The sequence below is a fragment of the Phacochoerus africanus genome, chromosome 16 (genome assembly GCF_016906955.1).
Source record: "Phacochoerus africanus isolate WHEZ1 chromosome 16, ROS_Pafr_v1, whole genome shotgun sequence".
In the NCBI taxonomy this organism is placed as follows: Eukaryota; Metazoa; Chordata; class Mammalia; order Artiodactyla; family Suidae; genus Phacochoerus; species Phacochoerus africanus.
In genome coordinates this window covers 2,250,908-2,261,152 of record NC_062559.1, presented here as the reverse complement: position 1 = coordinate 2,261,152, position 10,245 = coordinate 2,250,908, and positions in this window count along the sequence as shown.

Below are 10,245 nucleotides of genomic sequence, written 5' to 3'. Positions count from 1 at the left end.
TGTTTGTACCTTTTGGGGAGTCTGTTGCATTGGCTGACGTCTGATAGCTTGTCATTGACTGTGACGTTCTCCTTCTAAATCAAGATTCCCATCCTTTGAGTTTCATGTCTGTAGCATTTTTTTTTAAAGGATGCCCCATCTTCATAAGCCTCGGGCCACGTGAAGCTCAGGTCTTTCCCGCTAGGAGGCTCGAATGCTTGTAAACACTTTCCCGCTTCTTACTTCACTTACGGGGGGTGGTCTCTGCCATCACAGAGCCCAAGGCCAGCTCCGGTGTCCCCATTTGGCTTCCTGCCCAGCCCGTCCTTCTGCTGCCTGGTGGCCCCACCCTCCTCGGTACTCACGTCCCTCGGGCTCTCGTCTGGGAGACTGGACCGGAGGAGGCCGGGAAGTGGAGCAACAGATGGGCTTTAAGACCTTGCAAACCGTCCCCTTTCATCCGTCGTTCAGCCCTTTCGTGTCCTTCGTTAGCTCTTTGCTTCTGGTACCACACCTCGAGTTGCCCTCCAGGCTACATCAATCGCGTCCCACTGGTCCAGCACCCAGCGTCTGAGGCACCACATTGTTTTTGACTCTGGGAATTCAGAATCCCTGAAGGGGAGTGGGGGAGAGACGGGGTCCATGATGGCCCTCCACTCAGGCTTAGCTCCTGGGCATCGCAGCAGAGGCTCAGAGGGTCCATCTTCTTCCTCCCGGAATCCAAGCCCTCGGGTCATCACACACCAACGGCCAGAACCCCCACCTTGCCTTCCCCCGTCCCCAAGTCCACTTTATCGCCACTTTCATCCCCTTTCTAGGCTCCGTTCAAAGGAAATGCTGCCTGCGGGCAGGACGCGGTCACATGCCTGTGGCCACACGCCAAGGGGCAGCTGACTCACAGCCCAGGACTGAGCAGGCAGCCCTTCCCACTCTGTCCCTTGGGGCCATCCCTCCATCAGGGGCCTGATAGACAACCCCACACGGATAACTGAGAGGGCCCATCACCTGCCACCAAGACTGCATTTATTATTATTATTTTTTAAATAGTTGTTTTCCCAATACAATTTTTTTCCCCCTACTGTACAGCATGGTGACCCAGTTACACATACATGTACAGATTCTTTTTTCTCACATTATCATGCTTCATCATAAGTGACTGGACAGAGTTCCCAGTGCTACACAGCAGGGTCTCATTGCTTATCCATTCCAAAGGCAACAGTTTGCATCTCTTAACCCCAAGCTCCCCAACCACCCCACTCCTTCCCCCTCCCCCTCCCACAAGTCTACTCTGCAATGTCCATAATTTTCTTTTCTGTGGAAAGGTTCATGTGTGCCTTATATTAGATTCCAGATAGAAGTGATATCATGTGGCATTTGTCTTTCTCTTTCTGACTTACTTCACTCAGGATGAGCGTCTCTAGTTCCATCCATGTTGCTGCAAATGGCATTGCTGCATTCTTTTTTATGGCTGAGTAGTATTCCATTGTGTTCCACATCTTCCTAATCCAATCGTCTGTGGATGGACATTTGAGTTGTTTCCACAGTACGACTGCACTGAAATAGCCACCTCGTATGAAAACTTGAGGACTGGGGAGGAAGGCAGATACTCAAGGCCCGTGTTCTGATACAAAACGTTGGAAAGAGGCAGAGGCACAGAGCGGAGTGGCTGCTGAGGCTGTGGGGAAAGAGGGAGCGACCGCTCAGGGCGACAGCGTTTCTTTCAGGAGGGATGATGGGTCCTAAAACTGCTTGGGGTGAAGGCTGCAGGACTGTGACTATGCCAAGGCCACTGAAATGTCCCCGTGAAATGCAGAAACTGTATGGTAGGTGGGTGATGTCTCAATAAAGCTATTTTTATAAAAGCAACCTTGGCACCGACGAGGCTCTGAGCAGAGTGACAAGAACCAGCAAAATATGCCCCCTGGGGGCCGGGAACTCAGGCATCTGCAGGTGGGAGGAGCCAAAGCAAGGCCGTTCTGCCCTCCCTCTGCGAAGCCCCCCAGGGGCCTGAGGTCCCCGCTGTCACGGCGCTGTGTCGAGGGGCCCCTCCATCTAAGCTCCCTTCCTAAGTCAGATGAGTGGTGGGAGAGACCAGGGCCGGGGCTGTCACCGTCACCTCCGAGCGGAGCGTGCTCTCCAGCCCCCCATCCGGGGTGTCCTCCCCTCACTCTGGAGCCGCAGAGCATGGGCATGTTGTGTGTGTTGGGGGCTCCCTAAGGCGGCCTTCAAGCAGCCCTGCAGCAGGTTTGTGTTCCCCTGACAGCTTCCTGTTCAGGGCCTCTGTCCATGTCTGTCCATGCGGGGACACACGGAAGGAGGGGGCGGGCGGATGGACAGACGGGACGGGATAAGTCTGTCTGTCGACAATGACCTTCAACATCCACAGAGGACAGGGGCCGGGGGCGGGGTGCGGGGGGCTGAGGACAGTCCTGCCTCGGGGACTGGGGGCTGCCGTCCCACGGGTGACTCCGAGGGCATGGCCTCAAGCGAGGCCAGCGGCTGCAAATGGGTCCTCCCTCCCAGCCACACTCACTGCAAACAGTGGAACAAGCCAAGCTGCCTTGCCCCGGTGAGCCGGGCCTTGAAAAGAGCCCCCCACAAGCAGCCCCCCTCCTACGGGCCTTTGAAATCATCACCACTCTGTGCAAACACCCTTTTGAAGCCACATCTTGTACCTGGCGTGTCTCTAAATTAACGGCTGTTTTGGCTTCTCCGGCGCTGCTGGCCAGGAATCACTCCCTTGACAAGAAGTAGCTTCTTGCCATGAGCCCCCCTGGACACAGACCCTGTGCAAACCAAGCAGCAGAAGTCCGGGAGCCACGCTCCCACCCGCATGGGTCCCTCTGCCTGGAGCGCTCTTGTTGTGTCTCTGAAACGCAGCAACGTCTCCTTTAAAACTGCCCACATGGCTAAAATACAGCCAAACCCAATCTGTTCAGCAGGAGCACTTTGCCAGGCCTGGGTGTCCCCAATAAGCGCTCAGGAATTACCTGCACTTTTCAGGGGCTCCTCTGTCCCTTTGACTCTGCCCAGGGTTAAAAGCAGGCCTGATGTGGGGGTGAAATGGAGAATTCCGTTTTCTTACGAGGGGCCTTCCCTGCCCCCTCTGTGATGCTTCTTTTTTTTCTTTTTTTGTCTTTTTGCCATTTCTTGGGCCATTCCCGCAGCATAGGCAGGTTCCCAGGCTAGGGGTCTAATCAGAGCCATAGCCATCAGCCTACGCCAGAGCCACAGCAACGCAGCATCCGAGCCACATCTGCAACCTACACAGCTCACGGCAACGCCTGATCCTGAACCCACTGAGCAAGGGCCAGGGACCAAACCCGCAACCTCATGGTTCCTAGTCGGATTTGTTAACCACTGTGCCACGATGGGAACTCCTCCATGACGCTGAGTGAGGCCCAGTGTGTGTGTGAGTGGGGCAGCCCAGAGGGCACACTGGTGGCCACTGCCAGGAGACCTACGTTGGAAGTGGCTGCACCCCAGCTTGTCCTTCACGCTGGCCACGGGTCGGGGCTGTGGGGGGTGGAAGCCGAGAAGCCCCGTCCTCAAGTGCTCCTGCGCTTTGCAGCTGGAGACAGAGGGTGAGGGGCCAGGGCTCCAGGGGAGCAGCGGCTGGAAGACCCAGGTCACCCCCGGATGAGGTGTTTGGAGAAAGACGGCCGAGAGAGAAGGGGTCTTTGACGGAGACGGACGCTCGAGCTGAGATCTGCGTGGACCCTAGGGAGCCCGCCTTTGCGAAGAGGCTTCCCGCCATTCAATTATTTATATTGCTTCTCTTCAGGGACAATCCCTGTGGGAGAACCTGCTGTGTCCGGTGACCCTGCTGCGTCCAGGGAACCTGGCGTGTCTGGTGCCTCTCCAGACGTAGGGTCCATCCTCAGACACAGCAGGACACGCGTCCCTCGGAGCCTTGGTGTTTTATTGAACCCAGACACATAATTAAAATCTAAGTACAGGAGATGCCAGGTGGGGCCGTGGACAGACGGGGGACACAGGCCATGGGGTGCTGTGGGGGAGGGGCCGCTGCTCTCAGGGGTCAGCGTGCGACTGACCTTCTCAGACGTTGCGTGGAGGCCCACGGACCAGGAGGGGGAGAGGGGTGGGAATAAGGCCAGGTTCTCCTGTCCTCCCGTGACCCTGAGCTCTCGCCACGTCCCGTGGGCCTGCCCCCTTCCTCCACCAAACCTCAAGGGGACAATCTGATTTTTACGTATAATCAGGTGAAAATAGCTGCTTCCACATTTTGAAGCAGGATGTCCACCGTTCCCCCCTCCCACAGTGCAGGCCCTGTAATGGGATGAGGGCTGTGGGGAGGGGTCGGGCCCTGAGCGGGTTTCAGAGACCCTGTGCTGCCCGGAGGAGCAGCTCCAGCATCAGACAGAGAGGGGCCTCCTGAGAGCCCCATCTCGCACCATGTGGGCGGCTGCCCCTTTGCCTACGACCAAGACCGGTCCCGAAAGGCAAAAGACACCGTGAGACCTATTCTAGAATATTTGTTCCAGAAACGGTCTGTGGCATAATGCCACGCTTGCCCTTAAAATGCACATCCCAGGAACGTTTCATCTCGCCCCTCCTTGGCAGGCTGGCACTGTGTTAAGAGGACCTGTTATGGTTCTTTTCTTAGGATGAGTCAGGAAATTTCAGGCTTGGAGGGACCCCTGGGGAGGGCCCCCCTTTGTGGATGAAGAGGCTGAGGCCCTGTGGCCTTGGGGGTGCCAACTGCGAAAGGGACCGTGGCCAGGCTCTTTGGATTCCTCATTTCATTTGCTTCTTATTATAGCAATTTTAATCGGGGGGCACTCTATGTTTCTTTTGGGAAAAAGAAACTTCTTCATGCCAACACCGTGCTGTTTTTTCACTGAATTATAGGGAAACGCCAGGACTTTTTAGAGCTCGGTGGCTCAGGAATGACAGGGTCTCTGTGCCGTCTAGGGGTACAGCCATCTCCGCCACCCCACGGACAGGGAAACGGAGGCACAGAGACCTTAAGCTTCGTGGGCTGGTTGTCAGAAGAGCCGGGATGGAGACTGAACCCCCTCCATCAGGGATTTCTGCTCTGCCACCTCCTGCCGGTTCTGCGGCATCTTTCGGCCAAAGAGGGAGTCGGCGGTCAAGGGCGGAAGGCTGGAAACCTGTGTCTCGCTTTGTTGTGCACCTTGCGGCTTGATCTCTCCCGAGCGAGTAGAATGAAAGGGAGACCCTGATGCCTTCAAGCATCACTTAATAGATGCCTGAGAGGCTCTGGTCTTAGCACAAAGCCCGGCTCCGCTGCAGACAACCACAAGAAAGGAGGGGCAGGCATTGCCCTGCCCTTAATTCTGCAGCAAACACAATAGTATTTTTTCAAGCATAATGTCGGGGTAGAGCATGAGACTGCTAATTTCTTTTGGGAGACACCTGAGGAAAAGAAGAATAGAGAAGAATTTATTTTGGCAACAATTCTTGATCTCCTTTTTACAGAGAAAGTTAAAGCCGTAATTCCCCCAGGTGCAAAGGCTGTCGCCTGGAAAAAAAAAAAAAAATTCCTGAAAATATATTAAATCAGAGAAAAAGATAGGCAAAAGGAAAGGGGCCTGCAGCTGGATCTACCGGCTTTCGGCTTCCTTTTTTTGAATGAGATCTGAAAAGGAGATGGCTTTCGGAAGACATTTCAATGTCAAAAATCTAAACATTGCGTGAATGGCAAACACGTGGGCAGGAAGTGATCTTTCTGGTAGGCAGGGACCTAGAGATGGGACCAGACCTTTCCTTTTCAGGGAAGGAGTCCCCAGGGAGGCTGGGCCAGGGGGCGGAGGGCTAGAGGCCTGGGCTCTGGTCTCAGCTGGGCCGCTTCCCCCTCTGGGACAGAGATTGGCGTGTCCTAAATTACCTTAGGCTCAGGATGTGCTACCTGGTAAATGATGATGCTGGGGAAGGGGCTACCCTGGGGAGGCCGAGGATTCGGATAGAGCAGATGTGTCCTGACTCCAGGAAGTCCTCCAGGACTTCGGATCCTGGTGCTTTTCCCTTGCCGCCATCCCCTGGATGTGCCCCCTTCGGGCCCCGTTCAACCCCATGAGCTGGAAGATGGCGTGGGATTTCCATTTAAGGTGAAACTTTTTCTGCAGTGAATCCGGCCTGCTTTGGATGCAGGGAGCAGGTGCCTTTGCCAATCAGGGGAGATCCCCGTGCCAGCTCAGGCCCAGACGGCAGGCACCTGCCAGCCGGATGCTCCTTCTCCTCTCATCCAAGGGGCTGCTACAGGCGGGCTTCCCCAAGGGCTCAGGCGCTGAGACTGGCTTCCACCCTAGGATTCTGCACGCCGGGACCAGAAAACGGACCTGTCCCATCTCCCTGCTTTATTTCTGACGTCTCTGACTTAAAGAACTCGGGTTTCTTCAGGTTTCTGGCGGCACCCTTGACCCATGTTCACACTGCAGGCCCTCTGTCTCCCCACCCCCTCCCTCCATGGTCCCTGGTGCTGTCACACAAGCCTAAAGACAGGCTCCAGCTACCTCAGCACTTGTCAGGGACAAGATGGGTCAGCTTGGGACATCGCTGGCCGGGAGGCTCATACCAGGCCACCTTGGATGGGATTTTTTGGTTATTCAGTGACCCAGAAATGAGGCGCCTGGACCCAGTGTCCTATGTGCCACGTGAGTTTTGGAGAATTTCAGAGAATTTTCATTTCAAATGGTGAGCTAGGCATTAGAGACGCGAAGTAGCAATGTCCTATTTTCAGACAAATAAACCAGAATTTACATGGATGCGTACCCTGTTCAGCTGAGTTTTCTGTCGAGGCTGCCGAAGACCAGGAGGGAAGGAGGGTGTTGGGAGAAGACCCAGGGGGCGAGTCTTCAATCCCAGTGACGGACGGAGCCCACAGCAACTTGGGGACTCTGTTGGGTAAGGCGTGGGAAGGGGAGGGGACCGCTGTGATCCCCGTGCTCCCTGACTCCCCCACTTTCCCCCCCCCAACAGCTAACAAGTTTGTATCGCCAGCTCACAGGTCTGCTTTGGAAGGCTCTAGCAAGAATCACTGGCCCAGCCCCTACCACCAGGACAGGGGCCAATGACCGAGAGAAAAACAATGACTCGAAAAGCACTTCGCAAATTCTAGAGAGCAAAGTTTCATGCCGGCAGGGCCTTCTAAGGACTTTTCTTGAGTAAGATGAGCCCTTGCAAGGTCCCCCACCAGCAGGCAGTGTGACCACTGGTGTTTGGAGACAGCAAGGGTCTGGAAGTGGGAAGGCTCTGTAGAAGGCCTCTAGGGCCACTGACTCTTGCTCAGAGCAAGACAGGGGAGCCAGGCTCTAATTGGGGGTGGTGGTGGGGAGGGTGCAGCTCATGAATCATTTCTTGATTCACGATGAGAATATTTACTGAGTGGAAATATTCCTGCTGCAAGTTGAGAAGCTAGAGGAGCAGCTCCTTACACTGGCCTTGACAGTTATTGCAAGTCACAGGGGCTGTGGCTTCGGGGGATCTTCTGAGAATAAAACATAGGCACGCCATGGGCACCCGCGTGCGACCAGCTCCAGGCTCAGCTTTCACTGCCCTGAGAACCGTCCCGTCATTATGCCAGCCAGAACCCTAGTGCCTGAAACCCGTGGATTTTTCTGCCTAAATTCTGCATTCCTTCTCCTGTGCTTCCCTGGACGGCTTCCCTGGACGGCTGCTTCAGCCAACTCCCAGGCCGGCCTTCCTTCGCCCACCCCTCCTGCCCATCCCCCCGTCCATCCTCCATAAAGCTGCTGGACGGCTCTTTCCTGCTGACACCGTAGGATGTCACTCCCTTCCTTCAAGATGCTTCAGTTGTCACCACCACCAAAGGATGGGGCCAGGACTCCAAGCCACAGAGAACTCCTGTGTGCACAGGAGCACATTCTTCCTGGAGCTCCCTTTACCTCTGTGCTCCTGTGAGCTAGTTCTGCTCTTCTCAGACTCCGCCTGGCGTGCTACCGCCTCTGTCTCCTATTCTACCCATCACACCACCTCACTAAGGCCCCCTCTTCCACTCACTCACATGCCCCGCAGATTCTCACTGGACCACGGCCGTCTTGAAGGTGAGACCTCGTTCACCAGCATCACCAGCCAAGCGCAATGATGAATACGGGCCATGATGGTGAGCTGGGAGGCAGGTGGCCACGTATTCTGAGTTCTTCACAGCACCGAGTGGTCCTGGCCGCAGAAGCAGGAGGGGAAGGGCTGTGCGTCAATTCCTGGCCAAGGAAGTGAAAGCCCGAGAACCCCCTGCCCTCTCTCGTCTAATCCAGTGAGCAGTGGGTCCTTGGGGTGGCGTGGCCCCTCCCTGGTGTGATGGGGCCGGGATCCCAGCCGGAGGCTGCAGGCTGCTTTGCGGAAGGCTCCCTCCTTTTCTAGGAGGCCTGCATATGCAGGGACCAGTCCCACGTGCATAACTCTTAGCTTTCAGCCAAATGGACTGAGTGAGAAGCCCAAACAGGCTGTTTACAAGCACGTACAATGAAGGGACAGAAAAGGACTCAAAAGATGAATTGTGCGCATGTGTGCAGAAGAGACTAGATCATAGAATTATCGCGCACTACAAACTACGAAGAGAAATATTAAAAGGGCAAAGACAATGATTTTATACTATAATGGGTTCCATTCACAGCAAAGATATAATTAGGCATGGCTCGGCATTGAATTGAAGCCTTGTCTATAAATAGATAAATTAACGTTACCAATCAAGAGATGCTGACAGAAACAAAGCGTCGTGGGAGACCTGGTCTGTGTCTCTACCTGCCTTTGGTAGATGAAGCAAATGTTAAAGATAGACATTTCATAAAGAAATGAAGGAATATTTAATATAGCAATGACTACTCTAGGGAGACCATAACTTTTTGAAATGTCCATGGAAAACTGGCCAACATGCCCCAAGGATCGTGCCATAAAGAAAATCTCAAAATGGCAAAAGCAGGATGTATGCACGTGGTGTTCTCAGCCCACACATGTGGACAAAAAAGCAAAGGAAGGAAGAAGAAAGGAAGGAAGGAAGAAGAAAAGATTAAAATAGAATGGAATAGGAGTTCCCGTCGTGGCGCAGGGGTTCACGAATCCGACTAGGAACCATGAGGTTGTGGGTTCGATCCCTGGCCTCGCTCAGTGGGTTAAGGATCTGGTGTGGCCGTGAGCTGTGGTGTAGGTCACAGACGCGGCTCGGATCCCGCGTGGCTGTGGCTGTGGTGCACGCCGGTAGCCACAGCTCCGATTGGACCCCTAGCCTGGAAGCCTCCCAGGAGCGGCCCTAGAAAAGGCAAAAAGAAAAAAATAAAATAAAATAAAATATAATGGAATAATGAAAGAAGGGGGTAGGAAGAGGGAAAGAAGTGAAAAGGAAGAAAGGAAAGTGCGGAAGGAAGGAGGACGAAAGGAAAGAAGGGGCAAAGGAATCCTGGTGAGTCAAAGTGAGAATAAAGGAAAACTGCATCGACCAGCTGTACCCTGGGTCTGGTGCAGCTGAGCCCTGAGCAACACAGGTTGAAATGGTGCAGGTCACCTGAATGTGGATTTTCTTCAATAAATGCCTACGATACCACACGATCGGGGGTTGGGTCAATCTGTGGCTATGGAACCATGGATGTGGGGGCTGACAGGCATCCGCGGATTTCTGTATCCACAGGGGCTCCTGAACAAATCCCCTGTAGATCCCTAGGGAGGGTGTAATGTAGATTTTAATAAATCCATAAAATGAGAGAGAACTTTAAATGCATGAAAATTAACTACAAAAAGTAGCACATACTAAACCCTATATGCTACCTTTGCTTATCAAAATAGATACAAAAATCTTAAGTAAAATATTAGCAAACATTACTTTAGCACTACATCAAAAGAATAACACATAAAGTCCAAGTTAACGTTTATTTTTAAATTTATTTATTTATTTATTTTTGCTTTTCAGGGCTGCAGCCACGGCATATGGAAGTTCCCAGGCTAGGGGTCACTCTGGAGCTACCGCTGCTGGCCCACACCACAGCCACAGCCACAGAGGATCTGAGCCACATCTGTGACCTATACCACAGCTCACAGCAATGCCAGATCCTTATTCCTCTGTGGGGGGTCAGGGATGGAACCCACATCCTCATGGATACCAGTTGAATTCGTTTCCATGCGCGCCACAGCAGGAACCTCTGAAAGTTTATTCTTATTGTGCAACATTGGTTGGTTCTATTTTAGGTACATGGTAATTAACTCAATATTCAGGTATTTCAAAAATGTGAATCATGAACTCAGTAGATGCTGAAAAAGCATCAACTAAAAACC